At 40.2% G+C, this 24,524-nt stretch overlaps 1 protein-coding gene across 3 annotated transcripts in view; it reads left to right on the forward strand.

Annotated features, from left to right (window-relative positions):
• The first annotated feature begins 200 nt into the window (after positions 1–200).
• Positions 201–24,524, forward strand: part of SLC2A9 (solute carrier family 2 member 9) — a 132,202-nt gene continuing 107,878 nt past the window's right edge. The window contains exons 1-2 of one of the 3 annotated variants that reach the window (XM_032984517.2): positions 201–306; positions 21,732–21,802. The gene's annotated coding sequence lies outside the window, so the exon portion shown is untranslated. Of the gene's footprint in view, positions 307–3,952; positions 4,028–4,831; positions 4,908–21,731; positions 21,803–24,524 lie in introns of those variants that run through there. The other 2 variants (XM_032984516.2, XM_032984515.2) reach the window with 2 other exon arrangements.

Consider the following 24,524-nt stretch of genomic DNA (forward strand, 5'->3'; position numbering starts at 1 on the left):
TATATTTTAAATTTTATTTCAAGAGCAATATCCATTTAAAAATGCTCAAGGAAATTGGTCCATTTTTCCCCAACAATCACTAGGTGTGAAAATTCCTTTCAGAATGGGGTTAAGAGTTCCTCCCCTTCCAGGAACACTTGAGCAGAGGGAATGCAGCTGAACTCCTTTGCCTAATTAGTCAGTTTATCTGAGCTAAGGATGAACTAACGCTCCTAGGACAAGTAGTATAAAAGAGGGTTGAGGGGGCTGAAGAGGAAAGACTGCAGATTTGTAAGAGAATAAATTTCATCCTGAATTAAGAGCCAAGTAAGTGGAAGACTATATCTAATAAAATAGGTGCTGTTTACCCATGTAGTTACGTATTTTACAAGCTGGGATGTTGCAATGGGGCGTTCTGAGCTAATGTGTTAAGAGTGTATGTGTGCAGCACTGAGATGGGTGGTTATTTTCTGTTCTTTTCAACTGTATATAAATACCATATGCTGGCATAGGTTGTGATCTGTTTAAAGCTTGTATGACCAGACTCCTTACATACTGGCTAATACTGTCCTCTTATAATCGCTTAGATGTCTTCATATATAATTTTTGTCTTGTATTTAAGTCAAGGGTTTAGTTTATGGGGTGTGCATTTTTTTTTTTTTTTTTTTATTTACAGTTGTTTTGGTACACATCATATTCTAGGTCTTTCTTCCATTTGTATGTCCATCTTAACATCTGTTATTCTGTTCAAACTGCTCAGGTTATGGCTTTTAGGTCAAAAAAGAAACATTGCTAAGCAATGGTAAACTTTTTTCTCTAATTTTATTTATAACAGACCTTAATTCTATGAAATGTTTGTTACTTGACCCACCTACAGCACTTGCACAGCTTCCAGGAAGGGTCTTTTCCTTTGGGTAACTTTCTAGTTGCTACTACTGCTGAATAACTGACATTGTGGTTGTTTGCATTAGCAATAAGAATCCCAGCAATAAGTCCCATCCTTTGAGACAACTAATTAACCACAATTTATTATTCAATAAAACTTAACATTTACCATAAAATCCCAGAGGCATACTTTTAGTCCACAAAATCTTAGTTCATCACATTATGCATAATGGAGCATATTTATTAGCATAATCTAGTCTAGTAGTGCTACCTTTCACATTAGCATGTATTTAGATCAGACAGGGTTGCTAAAACAGCAAGTTCTCACGCAAGACTAAACTGTTTTAGGTGCAGATGATCTTCGTAAGAAGTAGAATAAAGCAACAATCAATGCAAATACTAATAGAAAGGAGCAGATAGATCTGTTACATAAATGTTGCATTATGAAATAATAATAGAGATTGTGCTTTTTAAGATTTCAAGTAAGCATCTGTGCATAGTTAACGTAGTTCTTAGAAAACAAGCCAGGTTAATTTTAAAGGCCAGGTCTTCAATTGTTCAAAACATAAATATTACACACTGAAACCAAGTTTGGGTTTTTACCTTCTAGGGTTATTACTTATCTTCTACTCCTTGTTTCATGTTCCAGGATTAAGTATGGCTTGTTCTGGTTCAGCATAAGGCTCAGACACATACAGAAAAATGAAAATATATGGCTGGACTGCAAACATATTTGAAGGCATTAAATTCCATGAAATTTATTCCATTATTTTATCAAAGTTTTAGTCTCTGGATTAAACCCTCATCCAGTTCCACAGAGAAGCCATTTTGGTATAGGAGACATCCTGAACGTCAGCACACTGTCTACTGAGATCAGAGATTAATCATTGGATTGAATACTTGTATATCATTTTCAGCTGTGGCCTGTGGTGTTCCAGGATATACTTAAATTCAGTTTAACTTGACCAGTGAGGGTTTTAACAGCTGTTGATACTTACCCTGATAGCTCAACAGTTTCATCCTTTTGCCTCATTAATAGGAAAAGCCCTTAAGACTTACTTTAGTGCTGTCTGTGCACAGCCTACTAAAAAGCCTAGCAAAAGCTATCTGCAGCTACTCCTGCAGTTACTATAGAGTGCAGTGCCGAGACTTCCACGTTGGCTAGTGCAGTGAGCTAGTCCAATGCCTCAGCCCAGTGTGAAAGGTGAGGTCTCGGGGTCTGGTTTTGTGTGAATCCCTTCCCCGTGTGCAGCTCTGTGGCCACCAGGCTGCTGTGGGCTGCTGTGCATAACGCTGCGTCTTGTTTCTGAGCCGGTTTGGAGCCTCCCCACTCTAATCTCCTGTAAATCCGACTCCAGGCTGGAAAGATGATCAGTTGGTGACTGCAGATTAACAGGATTATATGGGGGTTTATTTGGCATATTAGGTTTAGTTCAACACAGGATTTACATGGAATTGGAACATTCAAAATTGACCTTATAAAGGGTACAGCCAGCTTTTATTTTTAAACTCAGTTGTGTGAACTGGGTAGCCCTAAGCACAGTAGGTAACTCTGTAGATGTCTGCTGTTTCAGCAGTAGCTATAGTGATCAGTTTGGGCTGAGAGAAATTATCTCAACCAGAAATCTGCTCTGAGCATGCTGAGAAGCTTGCCAAGCAGGTGTACTTACTGCATGCCCTAATGCATCAGCTAGGACCAGCCCTGACAAAAAGAGGCAGCCATGGATAGGTAGCTGGAGAAGCAGCTTCAATGCCCTCTTCATTCCAGTGACTTTCAAAGGCTTGCTCACCCCAGGTCACAGGCTGTTGGCTGCTCTTGAATGGCTGAAGGGACTAGGACTGTGTTACTCTGCAAAAGATCATGCCGACAAGAGTCTTTCTTGTGTCCGTTTGGTAAGAGTGTCTCCTAGGCTGTGAACCTGGCTCTGTACTGAAGTACCATACCCACTTATGCCACAGCCTCAAGCTTTCCCTTGGCTACACTTTTTTCCCTAGTGAACCTCATCTTAATTGTTGCACACTGGGTACCATTTTATCGGGACAGGTTGGAGCAGTGCCTTTCTGAGTCTCCCGTAGTTTGAACCCGATGTCTGTAGGAACTAGAAGAATGGGACTGAATTTCCTTATGCTGATGAAGGGATTGAAGCCAAGTTCTCCACTTCTTGGGCTGTTACAGATGATGGTAGTGGTACTGCTGGAATCATAAGTGTGTTGGATTTTTAGGAGAAAAACAGGCAATAGGTGTTAGTCTGTTCCCACAAAGAATGGCTGCATGATCCTCACGGCAGGTTTGAGCTGTAAATCTCCAAAGCAATAAGAATGACATGATAATAAAAGACAAACTTGGCAGTACACTTTGTGACTCACTGTCCATGGTACATGCTTTTCTGTAAAACATTTGCATAGTCCTGAGATGCAAACTCTTAATGACTCAGTCATAGTCTTGAAAACTAGCATAACTGTTCAGTACTTCCTTAAAAACCTCATTGATGTTTTAGAATAATCCTGTACTGTGGTAGACAGCAGGTTCCAGCAGGATGAGATGCAAGTGTATTGCATGACTAAATAGGACTTGCCCTCTTTTGTTTGTTGTTCTGATTTTCTTCATCCAAAGTGCTGTGAACTCTACCAAGAACTATTTATCTACTGGATAGTGAAGTAGAATGCTAATCCCAGGGCTTGTAGTCACTACCATGTAAATATTTAATATCAATGATAATGGTTCTTTGGGAAAAAGAGTGTATCACCCGTAAGTGTTACTGGCACTGCTATTACAGTCTCCTGGATCCAAGCCAGAAGATTTGGCAGATGTTAGAGGAAGCACACTTAGACCCTTAAGTGAAGCACTAATGTAACTACAACACTGTGTTCTCTGTCAGTGCCTATTCAAGAAGCATGTGGTCACTTTGGCTGGATAGTGCTGAGTCTGTGGAAGTTGCTAATCTCTGTGATAGTTGTGAGCCCAAGGCTGAGTTCCAGTAAAGTTCAGGCAGGGAAAGATACTGATTTAAAAATAATTCTGAAAGAACCAACTAGATTCTGGAGTTAACTTCAAATTTACTTATTTGCATCCATGTGACTGAAGCTATAAAATGAAGGAGTTTTTAGAAGTGCTTATTCTTTAAATACTCAGCTTTGTGTGCTCCTCAGAACTCTCTGTAAGGTAAGGTCAAACAAAAAATAGCAAGTACAGAACTGGGTATTTCAATGAATGCTAATTCCATACTAGTGTTTTAATCTACTACAGGAAACTTTTTTTTTTTTTTTTCTTCTTAGCCCTAAGACTTTCTAAGATAGGTGTTATTGTCTTTTTAAGGCTTTTGTTACAGTAAAACAGACTGACAGGAAAACTAACGAAACAAAGCAAATGCATGGTATGTCTCAAGACATACTACATTGATATTTCTTCTTTCATCTTTATTCTAGTACACTTAACTGCTTAATATTAAGTCAACAGATTAGTCTAGTTGCTGTACATTTCTTCACCTGCTAGCTGACTTCGCTCCTTACGTACCATTCAGCTTCTTCCTTCCTGAGAAGCTTAAAGTACTTATCACTCCGATTTAGGAAGTGAATGTGCAGGACAAAGGAAGAGTTTTCTTGGTGAACGGAGGTGTACGTTTTATGATGTATTTGGGTACTGTACTCAAGAGGGACAGAGTGAGATCTTAGTTTCTAGCCAGTTGGATGGCAGGCACGCCTCCCCCCCCACACCTCCATCAGCCAGGCAGATTGAAATTTGACTTGCAAACATAGGGCTGGCTGTATTTCCTAATACTGTCCAGAGCCCTTTCTGCTTACTGAGAGGGAAGGAAAAGGCTCTTCACTCTTTCATCCTTTCTCTTGAGTTCCAGCACAGCAGAGGATGCCCAGCAATCACTCATCTGTTTACTGATTCACAAAAGGTTTGTTTTTAAGGGAAATCTTCTAATTGAGAGGAGTCTGTGCATGCAATGCCACAGCTTTTTTCTTCTGAAGGCACTGCTCTATAACAACAGCATTCTGAGGAGGCAACAAATTCTCTAATGCCTTCTTTAATTGATGTAAGTATAGATTAATCATATGCTAACTTGGCAAGTGGGTTTATTGTAAATTGCTTCTGTCTTCAAGCACAGTAAAATACTAATTATTTTTTAAAAAAATAATAAACATGGAATCATGGGGAATTTCACCTCCTCTGCACAAATTCAGAGTTGTAAACTTGGGGTCTGGCATAAGTATTCTAACCAATACACAAGGAAATAATCTTACTATTGTAAGATCTAAAGCAAAAAGGGGGAAGGTATGGTGGTTTCTTAGAGTGTGTAGTAAAGTATGTGGAAACTTGCAACAGATATCTGGGGACTTTTGTATCTTTGCTTGTTTGTATTTAAGAGGGTTGATCAAATATTTGTGTAAGTTACTGGGAGTATCTCCATTTGATCTTATGGGATCTAGTTTAGGTCTAAATACATTAAAAAAAAAAAAACTGTGAAGGATATTTTCTTAGCTGGAAGGCAAGAAAGTGGGATTGGGAAATCTGCATCGTATCCTTCTTAAAAAAAGAAATTAAGATATTCCTTGCTCAGTTAAGGGGCCTAATTCTGTTTTACATATGTTACTTATGGTAAGGAAATTCATGGAGGAAAGATTTTAAGTTAAGTTGAGGTTCTGATCTTGTATCTCTTTTTATCCATTATCTTTGAGTCCTAAAATAGAAGAAAGCACATCACAGAATGCACCCTTTGCTTAGGCATGCAGTGTGAAAGGCAAGCGAAGATCGCAGCCTGTCTGAGGTCTGTCAAGTAGATTGGAAAATGAAACCTGTCTCTTCTTAATAACATTTGGTTTTAATTGATTTGGAGTAAATTTTCACTTCAGGATTTTTAAAAGGAACAATACTCAAGGCCTATGAAATACCTTCTTCCTGCAGGTGCTCTTTGGGGCATCTGTCCTCAGAGGCAGGTGGCAATAACTGACAAAACCAGAGGTGGAGTCTGTAGGCTGGCTTACTGGTTTATTTTGAACTTTGTTTTTCTGTATTTGTTCAGAAATGGTCTCACTGGTTGTCTCCAGTGTTTTGGAGTGCCACATAATGGTTCAATCCCCAAAATACTTTATTTGGAAGAGCTAAAAAATCCATTTGCACTAAGTCACAGAATTCAAAGCTCTAAGGCTGCAAAGCTGGAAGTTAGGCTGGCTGAGAACCATACTGTGGCACTAAGCACTTCCCCCTCGTATTGGTAGACTATACTAGAGAATGTATTTAGTTATAATACAAGAGGATGAGTCAAAATGTGTATAAAATCCAAATGTTCCCATTAGACACAGATATCTGCAACAGTTTGCTTGACTTGCTCAGTACCACTGGCAGGGAACAGGAGAGTTGGCTGATGCTAGTGTCTGCATGCAGCAGTGTTTTGTTCCTTAAGCAACAAGATCTGATACCTCTCAGGCTCCTAGTCCAGACAGTATTAGCTCTCTCCTTATAAGCCCATATTCTAGTCTTGCCAATCTCATTTCCTATTCACCCTTTCCTTTCCTCCTCACACCAAAGAAGAATTTTGGCCCTCAGCCTGAAATTTTGTCTATGTTGCTTGGGCATAGTGGTGAGAGGGCAAGGGGAGAAGAGGAGGCACAAGGTGGCTGTACAGAGAACATCAAAGGACGGAAATGTGCTTCTTGGTTCTGGCAATTTGTGTGGATTGGCTTTTTTGTTGTGCTTTTCTTTCACCTCTAAAAAACAAAACCTTCCAAACGGCACTGTGTTGAAGCATGGGGTGTCTCCCCTATCCAATGCCAGACCCTAATCACATTACCTCTCTATACCTCAGGGGTGCATGTTTTCCAGTGAGTCTCATGTTATGGTAACAAAATGTCAAATTCTAAAAATGTATGGTAAATCACTGAAGATTAATCTTCAGCCCTCCTTCATAGTAAAAAGTGGCAGATAAGAAATAGAAATTAAGTCCTTATTTCTGGTGCTGGTAGTTCCAGACTACTTGAAAAGAGTTTATCTCTACCTCTGGCTTTCAAGTCAGACAAAACTAATCCATGAATGAGAGAAGAAAATGGACAATTAATGAAGCAAGGGGTTTTCTTTCTCTTCCCCACTGCACTGAAACAGAAGAATCCTACTGTCATGATTTGAGCTCAGAGGGCAACTGAGCACCACACAGCTGCTCACTTCCTGCCCTACTCTCTCAAGTGCTGGGAAGGAGAAAATGAAGCAAAAGGCCTGGGAATCAAGATAAGGACAGGAAAAGATGACTTGTCCATTACAGTCACAGGCAAAAGACAGACTTGTTGGGGGAAGAAAAAAACATGAATTTAATTAAAACACTAACAACAACACTTAACAGACAGTGTAGGACACTGAGAAGCATTACTACATCTTGAAAACACCTTCCCTCACCCCTCCCTTCTTCCCAGGCTCAGCTTTGCTCCCAATTTCTCTACCTCCTCCCCTGTAGTGATTCAGGGATGGGGCGTGGGGTCAGTCCTGCTGCCTCTTTCACCTTGGGGAGGCAGGGAAACCTCTGGTATTCTCCCCCTGCTCCAGCATAGTTCCCCTCTCACAGGAGACAGTTCTTCACAAACTCTGACACGAGTGGTCCCCACAAGCCACACTATTTCCATAGTTTCTCTGGTGCGGGACACCCCTACGTGTTGCAATCCTCCCAGTGCTGGACTACAACAGCAGTGATTTCCTCCCACAGGGTCCCGGCCTCCTTAGGATGCAGTCACCTGCTCTGGTTGGGACCCCCCCAGGCTACAGGTCAACATCTGTTCCACCACAGACCTCCATGGGTGGCAGAGGGTGTGGCCCCACCATCTCACAGGGCTCTCTGCACCAGCACACCTCTTCCCCCCAACCCACCCCCCACACCCCTCAGCTTCTTCCTTCCACTGACATTGGTGTTCATACAGATGTTTCCCTTGCAATTCCAACTCCTTCTCCCAGGTCCCCTTAAATACATTATCACAGAGGCACTGCTAGTTGGCTCGGCCTTGGTGCAGAGGTGGGTCTGACTAGAGCTAGGGGAACTTTGAGAAGCTTTTCACAGAGGGGGACACTGCTGCAGCCTCCTCCTCTGCTACTAAAAACCCCACCACTCACACAAACCCAGCACACCCATCCAGGGACATGGCTCTCTCACAGCTTTGTCTCAGTAGCCAGAAGTTGTTCCTTACTCCTAACCCTCATGTTATAGTGGAGGGGACAATAAAGCTTTTGACTCATCCTAGACTTTTACTAGGAAGAAATCTTATGAACAAACATCACAGACGATTGGTAGGAGGAAAAATAGTAAAGATTTGTTTATCTAGTGAGTTGTGAAATTAGGTTGCTGTAATTGCAGAAGGATTTTGAGTTGCACCACAGAGTTTGGGGAAGAAATGTTTATTACTGTTCCATTACTTTATTACTGCTTCTTAGTTTACAGATTGGTAAGGGTTCTTTGTGGTCATTCAACAACTACAGATTTTTTTAATTTAAGTTTAAAAGGAAGAACAAATAGGTACTATTGGAAGATATCTGGATTTCCAGCTGAAAAAGCTTCAGATTCTATAATAGGAAACTATTCCAGTACAAATTTTTTGGACTGCAAACTGTTTTTCAAAAGGATTTAAAAAAATACATTATTGGAGCTCTTGAGCAAGTGAAGCAGATAAATGAGATCATAACACAGAGCAGGTATTGCCAGAACACTTTGAAGAGAGTGGTGTCAACTCTTACAGTCAGACAAAGGGTTTGGAGTCATCCGACACTGATACAGAAACCAAGTGGTTCCATTTCATGTAAAAACATCTCACAGTAACCTTGAAGAGAAGCAGTTAAAAAAATAGTTAAAAAAAATTGTTTGTCTACCAAGCTGTCAGTATCTCAAGGCAATCCCTGCAAACATGAAAGAACATGTTGTAGAGAAGAGGGCAACTTAAAAGAAAGTCACAGCCAGATTCCTCCCTCTTTGGATTCTGGAAAAAAAGTTAAGCAGCACATGATCAAAAGTTGTGAGGTCTTATTCTCAGTTTCAGCAGCTATTTGAAGCTGTCACATTATCCCTTTCACTACTTGTATCTGCAAACTCCCTTGCTTTGATCGCCAAACATTTTCTTGGCAACCTGGATAGAACAACAATTTGTATCAGTAGTTAAGATCACTTCAGCTTAAAGGTGATGGTGAATTAGGATAGGTTTGGATGGTCAGTGTTTAAATGTAGTCAAAGTCTTCTCCATATTCACTTTCACATATAGCCCACTGCAACAGACAAGTGTAGGTATGAGGAATAATATCATATATAATCTGCTGTCTCTAAAATCTGCGGTCATTCAGAGACTTGCATAACACAAACAAGTCTTGATTTAGCCAGAGAGGGCTGTGGCTTCTGTGGAACTATGTGTACAGGCATGACTCAGAGCAAAGATGTGCATGTAAGTGTGCTGCAATCTAACCTCAGATTTGAGAGATTATCTTGTCCTTGGTATATTTTATCCCACAAAGGACACTAGGTTTTAATCAACTAATGTAGGTCAGTACAGAGGTCGCTTAATGAGGTCTGAATGCTATAGGGTCTGGTGTGGTAAACAGTCTTTGGCATTAGTACCTGCTGTTGTGGATTTTGGGGTGAAGTGCGAGTATAAAATAATATCCCCAGAAAGAGATGATGAACAGCACATCATGTATTCATTCCAACCGGAATCAGGTCTAAATTACTTCTACACTGAGGAAGAAGTTGAAGACTGAAAGCTAGGGTTTCAATCAAAATTGAGGCCAGGATAATTGCACACAGCAGGATGCTGTGATAGTGCTTAGAGGGAAACAAATAGTAGTCAAAACAATTGAAAAACCAAGCCACAAAGATGTGGGGCCATGGGGCAGAACTGAGCCTCAGATAACATCATGTTCTGGTCTTGCAGAAATATGAGGAAAGGCAAGATGGGGACAGCATCCTAAGGAGCTTCAGGAATTAATTTTGTGCCTTGACCAAATTCTGTGATGGGTGGAACAGGAAGCCACAGTAACAAAAGAACAGCCACAGGAGACTGAATGGAGATAATCACCAAAATTTTCCAAATTCCTGTTTTGAGAGAAGTGCAAAGTCCCTTAGATCTGCAGAATATAGCATTTATGCTACCTTGCTGCCTTGAGGATTGTTGAGAGTGTATCAAACTAGAGCTGACACCAGCACTGAACTATTTAAAGGTTTTACATATATTCAGGGTATTCCATGAAAATAGCATATATGTCTATAGCATATGGTTTATGTGTCCACCCAATGCAGTTGTGATGGCAGGTACTATAGTGAGAGAGGTTATGTTTGTATGGTACAACATCATTTTGCTTCCTTTCAGACAGTAAAAAATCATCCAGAAGTAACAGTGGCTACGTTAGAAGTTTCTCTGTCTTATTCTGGCACATTAGATAGCTGTTTCTTACAGTCTGGCTAGAAGCTGCGTGCCTCTCTTGCAACAGTAATTATACAAGTTAGTTTTCTACTGTATCTGTTTCCCTGGGTTGTGCTTTTGCAGCCTAATGAAATAATCAGGAAAGTTTCCAGCTGTTACTAGCTGCTTGAGAATTGATCAGTTCCCTGTTAGGGAAGAATGGGAAATAACAAACAGAATCTGTGCTAACTAGGGAGACATCATAATGAGTTTAGTTTAGACAAATTCACAGTGTTTCCCTCTTCCATGGTGGCTCTTCTCTCTATCTCTATTAAGATTTTGAGTACAAAGCTGGAAAAACTGAGTGCAGTGGCATTATTATCATGTTTGCTTGCAGATTATCAGCTTGTTCTGGTGCAGCTGATAAAACAGTATTGGTTCTATTTAAACGCCACACCATTTGTTGATAATCGGTTATTAAACTACAGGGTGAATATTTGTTCTCGGTGTTTCTTCAAAACACCATGTAATGTTTTTTACACTGTTTAGTCTGAAGTTTAAACATCATGCAGAAGATTCTTTCAAGGACAGGATTAACATATCTTCATCTCACTAGTTGATTCATAACGTGTTATGGAAGTTCAATGAGCAGTTTTAGACTTAACCATCTACTAAGCAGACCTCTTATTGTTGTATATCAGACTTGTGAGTTTCATGTTCAGAATCTGTCAGTGGGGTGGGTAGAAGAGAAAATGTGTGTAAGGCCAAAGAAGTATTTTACTACGTATATTGCTAAAAGCTGTCAGAAGTTCCTACAGGACATGTCTGTTTCTGCTGCTATAGTTACCTGCCTGGCTGAGCCCTTATTTTTAGGCCAGACCTAGCCTCACTAACTGAGAATCCACTCTATTTTATAAAATAAATGAAAGGAAAAAGATTAATGAGTTTGACAATAGGCCTGTTTTGCCTATGCCCCTCCAGAGTGAGATTAGAGAGTAACAGGATTGCAGCAGTTTGTGGGGCTCAGGAGCACACCGTACACGTGTGATGGGCACAAACCTTTGCTGTGCAATGTCAATGAACAAAAGCCACTCTGAAAGCCTGATGTGCATGCAGTCCTCTTGGAGATGAGCTGGTCTGTGGAGGAAAAGGGAGCAGGCATGACAGACACTTGTGATATTTAACACTGATGGGTTGCATTCCTCAGCCACAAAAAACAGGCAAGTACAAGAATCTATACGTTTTTACATCATTACAAAATTTCCTGTTCCAGGTCTTTAGGAATAGACAGCCAGGAGCTGTCGGACCCCTGTCCCCTAGAGCCACTACAGATCTGCTGTATCACAACTGAAGTAGAAACAGCATGAGCAATTATCAAATAAGATGACAGTGAAGGGGACAGAACTCTAATTAAACTCATTCTGAAATGGAAGTAAACAACCGAACAAGGAATTTGCAGGAAGCTTGAGAGGATGGAGAAAATGTGAGAAAATTAATTAAATATTGCCTCAAAGGCAAATTAATAACTCAGAATAGTCTGATAGTAGTCCAGATTTCTTCAAGATTGTTGACTTCCTCTGCTCTTTGCTTCCCACCCTCAGCCCCTTGCTCTAACACAGGGTATTTATATTGTAGGACTATATTAATAACAGGCTGCTTCTGTAGGAGCACCAGCCTGCTCTCTTTTGTCAATAATTCCCTTTTGCTGGCTTCCCTAGCAAGCAGTGCTGGCTGTGGTGCCCTGCTTCTCTCTGACCTGGAGCATCTGGCTCGAGTCTGGTTTTGCATCTGCTCTGAGTGATCTTTTGCACCAGTTCCTGGCAGTACTTCAGCACCTCAGGAAAAGTGGTCTTTAAAATAAACACACCAAACCACTACTGTTAGGGGAGAAAACTAAGGCTGAGGTTGCCTGTTACAGCATTAGATGAGGGGAGATTCCTTGGGCACGTTGGGAAGATTATGGTGCAACCACAGCGGTGTTTTTGTTTGAATTGCGGTAAACTAAGACATGTTCTGGATTGTGAGGCAGAGAAGTTTTGGAGCATGTGAACTGGATGAGTTGTAAAGTTTAGGAAAATTATAACTCTTCTTAATGACTAATTTAGATACAGCCTGTGAGGCATAATTGCTTAATGTGGCACAACAGGATTGTGCCCAGGGAATCAAATGGTGCACAAATGTGAATGTAAACTAGCACATCTTAGCTTAGGAAGAGTATGGCTGCTAAATCTCACAACACAGGAATTAGGGAGCTTCCAGAGAATTCATCAGAAAAGAAGCTAAAATTGACAATCTCATGCATTGATCTTGTGGAATTCATTGCCATTGGATGTTGGAACAAAAAATTTAAATAAATTGGATAAGTGAAACAGGAGCATGGAAAGTGGATCCAAATACATGCTATACGTGAGGAAGTTCCTAGGAAACCAATAACCAGAAGCTGGGAACGTGAACTGGGAAGGCTTTTCCTATAGTTGCACTGGCTAGTTTTATTAAAGTGAGACTGTGTAGTGGTTCTGCAAGGAAAGGACAACTTGAGGGAAAGGGCACGTATCTTGCTCCATAATAAATAGATTTGGACTAACAATGAGACTCTTAAAATTCCAATTATAGTAACATGCTCACAGCTAACAATAAATTTTTTAGTAGATCTAAATTGTACTTCCTCTTTGCCAATAAACAATATCTCAAGCATAACAGGGTTTCTGTTCCACGTTTTACTGCTCTGGAAACCACTCAAGTTAGGGCATATCTCTTTGGTCACAGTCAAAGAAAGAGTTACGGTCAACAGCTCATTTTCCAAGTGGAGAGCAGTGACAAGTGGTGTTCCTCAAGAGTCAGTGTTGGGACCAGCACTGTTTAACATCTTTGTTGGTGACACAGACAGTGGGATTGAGTGCACCCTCAGCAAGTTTGCTGATGACACCAAGCTGTGTGGTGCAGTCAACACACTGGAGGGAAGGGATGTCATCCAGAGGGACCTTGACAGGCTTGAGAGGTGGGCCTGTGCAAACCTCATGAAATTCAACAAGGCCAAGTGCAAGGTCCTGCACATGGGCCAGGGCAATCCCGAGCACAAATACAGGCTGGGCAATGATTGGGTTGGAAGCAGCCCTGTGGAGAAGGACTTTGGGGTATTGGTGGACTGAAAACTTGAATATGAGCCAGAAATGTGCACTCACATCCCAAAAAGACAACTGTACCCTGGGCTGCATCAAGAGAAGTGTGGCCAGCAGGTCAAGGGAGGGGATTCTCCCTCTCTACTCTGCCCTTGTGAGACCCCACCTGTAGTACTGTGTTCAGCTCTGGTGTCCCCAACATAAGAAGGACATGGACCTGCTCGACTGGGTCCAGAGGAGGCCATGAAGATGATCAGGGGGCTGGAGCACCTCCCCTGTGAGAACAGGCTGCGAGAGTTGGGATTGTTCAGCCTGGAGAAGAGAAGGCTCCAGGGAGACTTTATAGTGACCCTCCAGTACTTAAAGGGGGCTACAGGAAAGTTGAGGAGGGAATCTTTGTCAGGGTGTATAGTGACAAGACAAGTTTTAAACTGAAAGTGGGTAGATTTAGGTTATATAGAAGGAACAAATTCTTCACTGTGAGGGTGGTGAGGCACAGAAACAGGTTGCCTAGAGAATCTGGACGCCCCCTCCCTGGTAGTGTTCAAGGCCAAGGTGGACAGGGCTTTGGGCAACCTGGTCTAGTGGAAGGTGTCCCTGCCCATGGCAGGGGGTTTGAACTGGATATCTTTAAGGTCCCTTCCAACCCAAACCTTTCTATCATCTCCTTCCTAAACTAAGGAGTTCATAGTATACTTAGTCTCACGTAGCATTCATTATTTCTGTCCTTTCCATCTTTTGAGAGGAAAGGTCAATAACAAAATGTACTGCTGGCTGCAGTCTGGATCAGTACCAAGATAAGGACTCTTTTTATTAAGATTTATTTTAATGCCCTCCTTATTTTTTCTGCCTCAGAGAACTGAGCTGACAGCTTCCTAGATCTATCCACAATGGTTTAAAGATCTTCCCAAATTAAAATAGCTACCTGTGAGTCCACTACTGTATATGTATTAAGGTGTTGTTTTTTAATTAATACACATGTATGAACAATTAATTTTATCTGTCACTTAAAACATAAAGTGACTTTCTACAGCTCTCTGCAATCAGCTTTAGATTTGACTGTTCCCAGTACAGTTACGCAAACATTCTCCTCACATCTGCCCTCTTTTTCAAAATTACTCCATGATAGGTTGAGTAATACAATCCCCAGATAATGGTGGCATTGTGCATTACTCTAACATTTGATGGAATTAATTTTATGCAGAAGTAGCTAAATTCAGCAGTATGATCAATATCCAGTTTAGTATGGTGTATTAGCACTTGCATAACTTGCTTGTGTGCTTAGATAGCATGTTCTTGCATCCTATACAGGTCTGAAACAGTGAATTACTTTTCAAAGACCAAGTCACACAAAGTACTTGAAACCCTGTTTTTTATTACAACCATAAGTGGGAGGTGAGGAGACCTGTACCCAAAACTCTGCTATGCAATTACTAATTATTTCAATATTCCCTCGGGGAATAAGCTCACAACTCTGTACATTCTTCCCACTGGCTTAGTGTGTACTACCTATAGATTCCTGTTTCTGTTCTCAGGTTAATGTTTTATTAATTAACAACATAAGCCTTAACATGAAAGTAATGCCCCTTGAACCAACAGCAAAGTGGAATGCAGAAACATATTGTTGTTCCCAGATTTTTCAAAATACATGGCATGAGTCATGCAGTTAGATACAATTCAGTCGCTATCACATCCTGTTAGTATAACTGACAATAAAACTTGAGTCTCATGAAATGTCCTAGGTTCTCATAATTTAGTGACAATCTTACTGTTAATGACTTGCCTTGTATCATATCCGTGTTCTTTCTTTCATATAATAGCTTAGACCATGGTATTACAATAGCTTGCTCAAATGGCAAACCTTCATCAGCAAGAGTGGGCAGAGGTCAATGCTGACTGAACTTAAAAGCCAGTACTTAAGACTCAACAAACCAAAAGGTTGCTACGATGCGAAATGCTTGTGCATGAGTGAAGCAGAAAAGGTGGAAAGAAACCTTACGTGGTAGCTGTCAGCAGCAACCCAAACAGAGGATATTGGACTATCACAGGGTGTTATGCAGATTTGTAACTTGGTGCTTTTATGTTGCTTGCAAATCTGTGCATACATCTGTCTGGAAGCTCGTGCAGTTACAGGGTAGGCTGTTTTCTCACTGGAAGAGCTCTCTTGCTAAGAGCCACTCACCAAAAGCATGGTACCTTCCTGGGGGTTTTAGCCACCTTCTCTGAAGAGTCAGGGAGCATTCTTCAACATCTGTCATCAATGCCTGCAACAGTGCAGTGTGAAACACGTTAACAGTCCTTGGGTAGGCCACTGTTCCACTCCCCCCAGCCTTAATTACAAATTTGTATTCTGTGTTCCTTACGTTACAGTCAACACCACAGAGAGAGCACAAGAGCTAAGTTTTATGGAGCTACTTCATAATATGATTTAGAGTGTTTGAACTGGTGAACAGTTACTCCCGAAAAAGTAATCCTCAACATTGAGGATCACTGCAGGAGACACGTTCAGCTCCTTGTAGAAACAGGCTTTAAATTTAGAAAAACTTGTGTGAAGAGGAGCAATGTAAGTTTGCCTGTTACAGAAGTTATTCTTTCTCTCCATAGGAAAAGTCTGGACCCAAAATAATGTATTTCTGTCAATGCCCTTTTATTCCATAAACTGAGTAAAAAGATATATTGTTCACTTGAAATCACAGTGAAATTAATTTCATTCTAGTGTCTTCATGGAATATGCTGTGCTGCTTACATGATCATTTCTATAAATGATTAGACCACCTAAATAATTAGGTGGTTAAGAACTCTTACTTACCATCCTGAGCAAAGACTGACAATTAAATTTACTGCAGAAAAACTGGTTTACAATTTGACTTCAACTGAAGCAGAGACTATTTTTTTTTTTTAATGGAGAATTCCATTTGCTGTTACCAGTGCTAACCAGATGAAAAAAGTCATGCTTTTGACAAATAAATATACTAAATATACAATATATTAAACTCTTGTAGTGTCACCCACTTCCCTTTCAGGAGATCACAGTTCAAATTACTCTGGTTTCCAGAGCAGAAAAAAATGGAACGGAAACACTGTTATGCTCAAGATACTCTATTGGCAAAGAGGAAGCACACCTTAGATCTGCTAAGAATTTACTGTTAGCTGTGAGCCTGTTACTCTTAAAATTACAGTTATAGTCTTGTTATTAGTCCAGATCCATTTACTACGCAGAAAGAGAGAATAACAATGCAGTCAGAAGTGTCATAGACACATAGTCCTCAGATCCTGCTCCTCTCCCTAGTATTATGCTCATCCATCTCCTGCTCCTCTGGTCCCTAAGGTTGATAGTTTCATGCTGATGGGAGGTGGGTTATGACAAGTCATCTGCACCTCCAGTCCTTTGCTCTTTTTTTTACTGGTCTGTAGCTCCACGTGACATCTGAATTTACTATATAACAGTACTTTTTATGCATGTTAGATTGTATTATTTCTTTGACTATTTGTTTGACTGCCAGTTATCTGGTAGCAGCGGCCAGGTTCAGCCAAGAGCCCTGATCTGCAGAAAACCCCCTGGCATTGAGGCAGGTCTGGGGTTCAGATGAGAATTAAAGTCAGTAAATTAGGGCCAGGCCTGTGATCCCAGCACCAGGGTTGGGCATAGCCCTGTGATCAACAGGCAAGACTATGGTGACAAGGCAGGTCCCAGTTTGAGCTGCAAAGTCAGGCCTGTTGGTCATGGTGAAGGTCTGGATTGGCTTAACCTGGTCTGAGGACAACAGCCAAGAACATCCCCTTACCATGTTCTCCTGAGAGAAAGTGGAGGGGAGTCCTCGCTGTTCAGAGGGGCTCTCCTATGCTGGATGCCTGCACCCATCCTCTAAACCAGCCCTGAACCCAGGACAGGCTATATGCTTGTGGCCCTGACACAAAGAACTGCTGAAAATAGTGATAACTAACAGACTTTGACCCCCAATAGCTTTTGAAATCCAAAGCAGGCACTTCAGCCATCGGCCTTTCCGGTATTTCATAATCCCTGGAAATGTAAGGGAGTTTTGCATCTTTACATTCATGTAACTGAAACCTACTGAGTGTGATGAAACATTTTTTTGTAATGTTTTTAAAGCTACAGGAAGACATTTAAATGCCCCTGGAAATCACAGCTAAAGCTTTGGGAGAGGCAGGAGGATCTATATTTTTCTCTTTCATTCTCTAGTTCCTTAAAGTGGGACAGAAACACCCATGTTCATAACATGCAGAATTTTACCATATTTACATATGATGCTTTTATTATACAAATTAAGGTAGTGACAATTTAAAGCTAATTCTTATATTACCTTATCTTCCCCTATTTTTAGAGGGGAATACTTTGGTAGTATTTCTTAGCCTTCAAGAGAATAAATGGTAAGCTGCTGCTTGCCAGGTTTCACAAATTTGTGGAGAGAATAATTTGTTACACAAGTCTGCATTATTTTTAGTCCCTAAATGAAGAAAAATGAGATATCAGACGTAAAGCTACAGCTAGACAAGCTAAAAGGGTCTGGCAGCTTGAAGAGAAGCTGAGACTGGGGCCATTTAAAATAACTCGTCAGGCTGGATAGGGCAAAGTTTGTCAAAGTTTATTTTCCTAGCTTGATTTCCAGGACCAACTTTCACAAGAAGGCAACACGAGTATATATTTCTACACTGGGGTTGCTCTGCATCCTTTTTAGGCACATTCAGCATTGAGAGGAATGCATGGACTCCCGTGCTCGCTGCTCCCAGGGGGCTGGAGCTCAAATCCTGCAACTCAAGTTTTGAGCAAGCTAAAGGACTGGCTGAGAGTACAGTGCATCCAAAGGCATTTTGTTTAATTCCCACCATCACCACCCGCCCCCCTCCATAGGGCAAGATTGATGTCTAGGGCTAGGAGTCATTATATTGATGAGGATGATCCTTGTGAGTGGGAACATGAAGCTTCATCTGGAGGGCTAGCAATTCAAGTGATCTTTTAAAAAGATCACCGGTTTTCCTCTGAAGATTTCAAGAGGTGTATTAAGTAATTCCTAAGTGTAATAGGACTGCTGACTGGAAAAACGGTTTCAGTAGAAATTACCTGCCTGTTCTTGATGCCTGTAATGAGACTTTAGAAAAAGATGTGTAAAGAATCCACCTGGAAGCAAGTTTTGCTACTTCTTAAAGAGAGAAGGAAATCTCAAACCCTTAGTACCCAAGTGAGAAGTTTCCTTGCTTACAGCATTAATAAAGACAACAGAAGCTGTTCAAATATATCAGTCTTGGGAATTTTGAAAGTATTCTCCCATGTTCAACCAAAACCCACTTACATGCTGGGTACTCTGCATTCTTTGGGATTGGGCCCCAAATTACCACCCTAGAAGGGCTTCCTTTTGCTGCATAATCCTTCTTTATAACAAGAGTTACTTTGAGCATGTTTCCTTTCCTGCCCAGGAGCAGCTCTGGTCTTAACTCAGGGCATGACCTTACAACATAAAAGCTTTTACTTGTCAATATTTAATTCAACATTTACTAAATGGGAGGTAGATGCTAGGCTGACTTCACTGGGAATAACTTGGAAAAGATTTAACTAGCTTTAATCTACATGGAGGTAATGTTGGAAATAACCCTAACATAATGATAACATTAAACCCATGGCTCATTTTTCCTAAATGATGGCATACTAGATTTGCATGTGTAAATGAGATAAAATGGTTAAAACAACTCTAATGGCCAACACAGCAAAGGGTAATTATTAACCACTTTTTCTTGCAAATAACTCTGCTGTAGCTGATCTAAGGCACTGTTATGTAATAATCAGTAAAAACTATTTTAAAATATCCAATATTCTTGTTCTGTTCCCCCCTCCCGCCCCACCCCCTGATTTGTTAGATCTGCTTGTACTGACGCCTACGTATCGAGAACTTGGAGATTTTTAAGCTGGAAAGACTACTAAATAAAAATGGTCAGTGTCCTGACTTTTCTCTCAAAACTGTGGTTTTAGCAGCTCAGGAACATGGTATGTTTCCATCAAGGAGGTGCAGCCATGAAAGACAGCAGATTTCAGTTTTGGGGGTTTGACTAAATGAGAAGCTAGATGTTCTCACTTTCACTAGCAAAGTATTTATGTACATGCTTAATTTTCCTATGGAATTAAGTTCAAAACTAAACTATATTACTACAGATAAGGACGTTTTTATAGAACTTCGCCAGATAAGGACGTTTTTATAGAACTAAAATCTAGGCATCAGTTTTGCTTACCAGTTTGATACTGCATTTCCAAAGGGGCCTACCTGCATAGAAACCATCTTTACATGTGAATGAGCATTCACACATATAGTTACAGATGCTGTATCTGGTTATCACATTTATTTCCACAGGTCTGTTTTCAGCTTCCTAACAATGAAAAAATTAATCTTGAACCTGAAATTAAATTTCAGACTTCTGTCTGGATATTCAGTTGGTGAGCTTTTAACTGAGGCTTGCTTGTAAAGATTCTCTCTACTTTTTCTGTTCTGTTAACCATTTTTATGGAAAAAAATCTTCGCTTCTTTCTTGTGTGGTATCTAACAAAAGAATTATTGTTTCGTTTATCCGATTTCTTGGTCATGACTGCATAAGTTGCCCTTGAGATGTTTTTTTTGTATTCTTGCTCTGGTTGATATGGGCCAAATTTATAAACTTGAATCTAAAACTTGAGCAAACTTGGATCAAAGAGGTAGCTTTGTTTAGTCTGAAAGGATTAGTTCTAGCACAGGGTGGGCTGCTCTTCAACAGTCATTGAATTCATGCTTTTTGAACAGGCATGTCTTCCCAAAACTTACATAACCACATATAACTTGTTTTATAATGTAGCAGTGCCAGCTTTATAGCCTTGTCTTGCTTATTTTCCTGTCCTTGTGTTAATCATGGGGCATGCCGAGCAACAAGTCCTTTCCACAAATGATGGATGCTACTAAGAAGTGTGCATCTTGGTTTTAGATGTCACAACCTAATCACTTCGGATTCATTTTAAAGTTATTAAGATTTCATTTAAAATGTAATTATTTAAAACAAATTAAATGTATATAGGTCTGGAAGGTATCATCTGTCACTTGTATCTGAGATAGGTGAGTTTCAAACAAATCTTGTGTCTGCTCCCTCACTCTAGAGAATGAGGAATCTCCTGTGTCCTTATAACCACTGTGTTACACTGAGCTAAAGTGCAAAACTTTATTTTTTTTTCCTGTTAATGAGAAGATATTGGGTGCCACATCTAAAGACACTTTCAGATAAAATATGCTAGGGGATCTTGCAGAGAACTTCTTTCCTGTCCCTCAAAAGTGCTATTTTCACCGATTAGCAACTTGTAACCAGACAAGAATGCCTAAGTTTAGCTGAAGTAAATTTGATGGTAGCATCTTTTGAGAACTTCATTGAGATTTATGTAACAGGGTCAAAAGTGACCCATAGGAGCTGCCATAACCTGAAATCATAACCTGAAATATGAACCAAGCACCATACATTCAATAATGCCACCATTCCTAAAAGAATAAGGTTACTTCAAATCCCAGCCAGAATTTACAGTTTCAGCTAACTCACATCTGTACAGCTGCCTCTCCATCTCGGATAGTTTAGCATCTGCAAGTTTACAGATAATACAACTAAATTAGCTACCAAGGTCCTTGAAGAAATGCTGAGGAGCCTAATTCAACATACATTGGATTTTCAAAGAAAGAAGTATACATACCAGCAGGGAAAAAACAACTTAGTGAGCACCTTTTCACACTGAGGAGTGCTCTTATCTCTGCTGAGTTTTGGGACCTAAGGAATCGATAGCAAAAGCAAAGACAAATCTGCTTTTCTTTAATATTTAAACTAAGACTTTTATGGAGTTCCTCTCTATGTCACAAAGTCAGAAGAGCAGACAAGGTAAATATTTTTATGAACTACTGTGGTTTTTGTTACTGTACTGTCCCAGCCCTTCAAAGTCTTGCAGAGGGATGACTCCTGACAGGTGCCACACACTGTCTCACCCACACAAGTACTGGCCCAACTCATCACTGGTAAAAGCACATAGAATGCTGCGGGTGTTCCTCCACCTGGTCACTCATAACTGGGTAAGAGTATATGAATGAGTCTTAGCCTTAGGCACTTGCATTTCAAATGTCTATTGGTTCAAACGTGGGAAGCAAAGCTTTTTCACATTGTGTGGCAATTGAAACAAAGACCTCTTGTATGGTATTGCAGCCATAAAAGGCAGTTTGTTTTCTATTGGGTAGAAAAATTTATTGCGTGAATTCCAGCTGAAGCATCATACTATTCTTTGTTTTTACTGTTAATTATTTATTACTTCTGAAAAGGTATAAAAGAGTTGAAGCTGGCTGTGAATTTAATTCAATGATTTACCTGTCCCTGTTTCAGAGAAGAGGGCTGCTTCTGAACTGCACTGAACTTCAGAAATCTCTGGAAGCGAAGAATACTTTGCATATGTGGTGAGTAGCACCTAGAAGTTGGACTTGATACTTTGGAGCAACTTCTCAAATTTAGCAATGTTCTCAAGGGTTTGACTCAGGGAGGGAGGAATAGATTTACCTTGCCATAAACCAATTTTGTGAAAATAGTAAACAAATAATTTCCTGTGCTAGTGAAGTACTCAACTTTTATATAAGCAGTCATTAACTCTGAAATATCTGTCTTCCTCTCCTGGTTAATAGATTTCTATGGAAAATAGCTTTAGTCCCGCACCCTACATCCCCCCTCCCCCATTTATATTAAAAAAAAAAAAAAAGCAACAAACCAAAACATTTATTTTGAAATAGAAATTCAATCTTTCCCCTTCTCAGTATAAGAGATCAGACTGTGACTTGTATGAAATACTGAAATCCAGATACAATAATTCATTATCTTGTAAAGACACTTTAGGACTGATACTACCCATATAGTAAAAAAGACATAGACATTTTTCAACACTATGTAAACTGATTACTTTAGAGATCAGGTATTTGTGGAAGCTGGGTTTGTCTACAGTATTTGAGATTAATTCTTGTTAAATTGTTCAGCAGCATAGGAATGCTCTGTGCCAAATTAAAATCCTGCCACACCTGATTCCAGCAATGGTATTTTAATATGGGGACTGTTTGACATTCTCCATAAACACTATAAGAAATATTGACTTGTACAGTCTCACTTGCAGCAGAATAGACCTAGCTTAACAAAACTACTTGAGAAGAAAATGATTCCTTCAGTTCTTCATGGAGTTCCAGAACACCTATTTTGACCAGTTATGTCACTTATTGGGATCTAATACCTAAATTGCTCCTGATTTGGGGGACACAGAAACTTGAAATGTGTTCTTCACATTTGGATGCTCTAATTGATCAATCTTTTCATGAAATGATGGTGGATTTCTTTTGTATGAGTGTGTATGTGTGATTTACAGTACCAGGGAGAGGAGCACATTCATTGAAGTACATGCCATAAGACTAGACAGAAGCATCTAGCTTGAAGCACAAGGAAGTGCTCACCTTAAATCTGTTATACTGCAAGGACAGCTCCTTTTTTGAGAGGCAGAAGTGTGAATTTCCACTCAACTGCAGTCACAGAGAATTTCCACTGTAGTTGAGTGGAAAAAGGGTAGCAGCACAAAAGCTATGGAATAGGAGTGAGATTCAAAACTTTTCTCCTCCATCCTCTTTTACTAGAGTTCAAGTGTTGAATCCAAAAAAAAAAAAAAAAAAAAAGTCTTCTGAAGCATCTACCTATTTCCAATACAATGCATAGCAAACCAAAGTACTTAAGTTGGACAATTTTGCCTTCCTAAAGGCAAAAATTATTAGATGTCAGTTCTCCATGGCCCAGTAGAACTTACTGAGTCTTTCTGGGTTATTTTTACATCAGTGTGTTTTCCAAAGCTTTGTGATTCATGCCCTATTGTAGTGTTGTCTCTCTTAGTGCTTCTTTTTCCTGTTTTTAAAAGAAACCAAACTATTCCGTGCTACACCTGAAAGAGGTTTACTCTGAGGAGTGCAAAGCAGTCCCTTTCTGTCCTTGAGAGACTGTGCTGGTTTATAATTACAAGTTAATTTTGTCAGCTGGAGGCTGCTCATCTGACTTCCACATTTTCCCTGTCCACAGCAGTGCAACGTTGACACAGACATAATCTTTCTATAGTGTAGTATACTTTGCACTTGGGAGACGGACACGGAAGCTGTGTTTCCCCATCATGAGGAATTTGTATCAGCAGAACCTTTTATATTGCTGATAAACTGCCTGAAGCTTGCTTGTGATATGCCTTGGGTAGAGTGACCAGTGGCTTGCTGTAATTCTGAACAAGATGGCAAATGGGCCCTGACAGGCTACAGGCCCTAACAGTGCTTTACGCTCAGAGTGGACAACAATAACTGATCTATTCCAGGTCTTGTACTCCTCTTTTTTTTTTTTTTTTTTTTTTTTTTCTTAGTAACTGTGGCTTATAACTCAGCTTTTCTGAGGTGGTCAACTCCTTCCTGATGTTGTCACCTAACATAGCAACTATGGCTATTTAAAACCTGAGTTCATCTGAAATGGCTCCCTTTGCATATTTGCTTTTTGTGAACGTGACAGCTTTCCAATAGCTTTTCTTTTTCCTGACTTGCAGTCCGTTAATGAATGCTGAACATTCAACAGAAGTTCAGAACCAAACCTAGATTACAGTAGGTTTATTCATATCTCTTTCAAGTCAGTTTGCTGTGCCAGTCATAAAGCTCCTGCTCTGTGAAGTGCTGAGACATCCTTGCCAAGGCTAACAATTTGTAGGAGTCAGTTGGATTGCATGCCCTATTAGTGAACTGAACATATACATTGCTAAATAAACTGCTGGATAAGCAGGGAAGCAAATGGTAGCTCTGATTGTAATGCTGAAATGGATGGTGCCCCCTGGCCTAAAGTAAATGAGCTTTTCCTGATTTATGGGTCACCTCCTGACTAACTGTACAAGCTAGGGAGCAGACAGATCTCATCTTCCACGATAAAGAATGAATAATGAATTAATATTTCTGGATCCACAACTTAAGCATCTTACCTGGTAAGAGCAATATGAATATCAGGGGGAAGGAATAGATTTTTCTGCCCTATTAAAACTTTTCAGTGAATGGCCACCAGCAGCAGCAGCGCAAACCTCAGACTTTCATTCCCCTAACTGGAATGTCACTTCTTTAGGTTTTGTCAAACACTGAA

This window comes from Tyto alba, unplaced genomic scaffold (assembly GCF_018691265.1).
Source record: "Tyto alba isolate M040663 unplaced genomic scaffold, T.alba_DEE_v4.0 Super-Scaffold_6, whole genome shotgun sequence".
NCBI classification, from domain to species: Eukaryota; Metazoa; Chordata; class Aves; order Strigiformes; family Tytonidae; genus Tyto; species Tyto alba.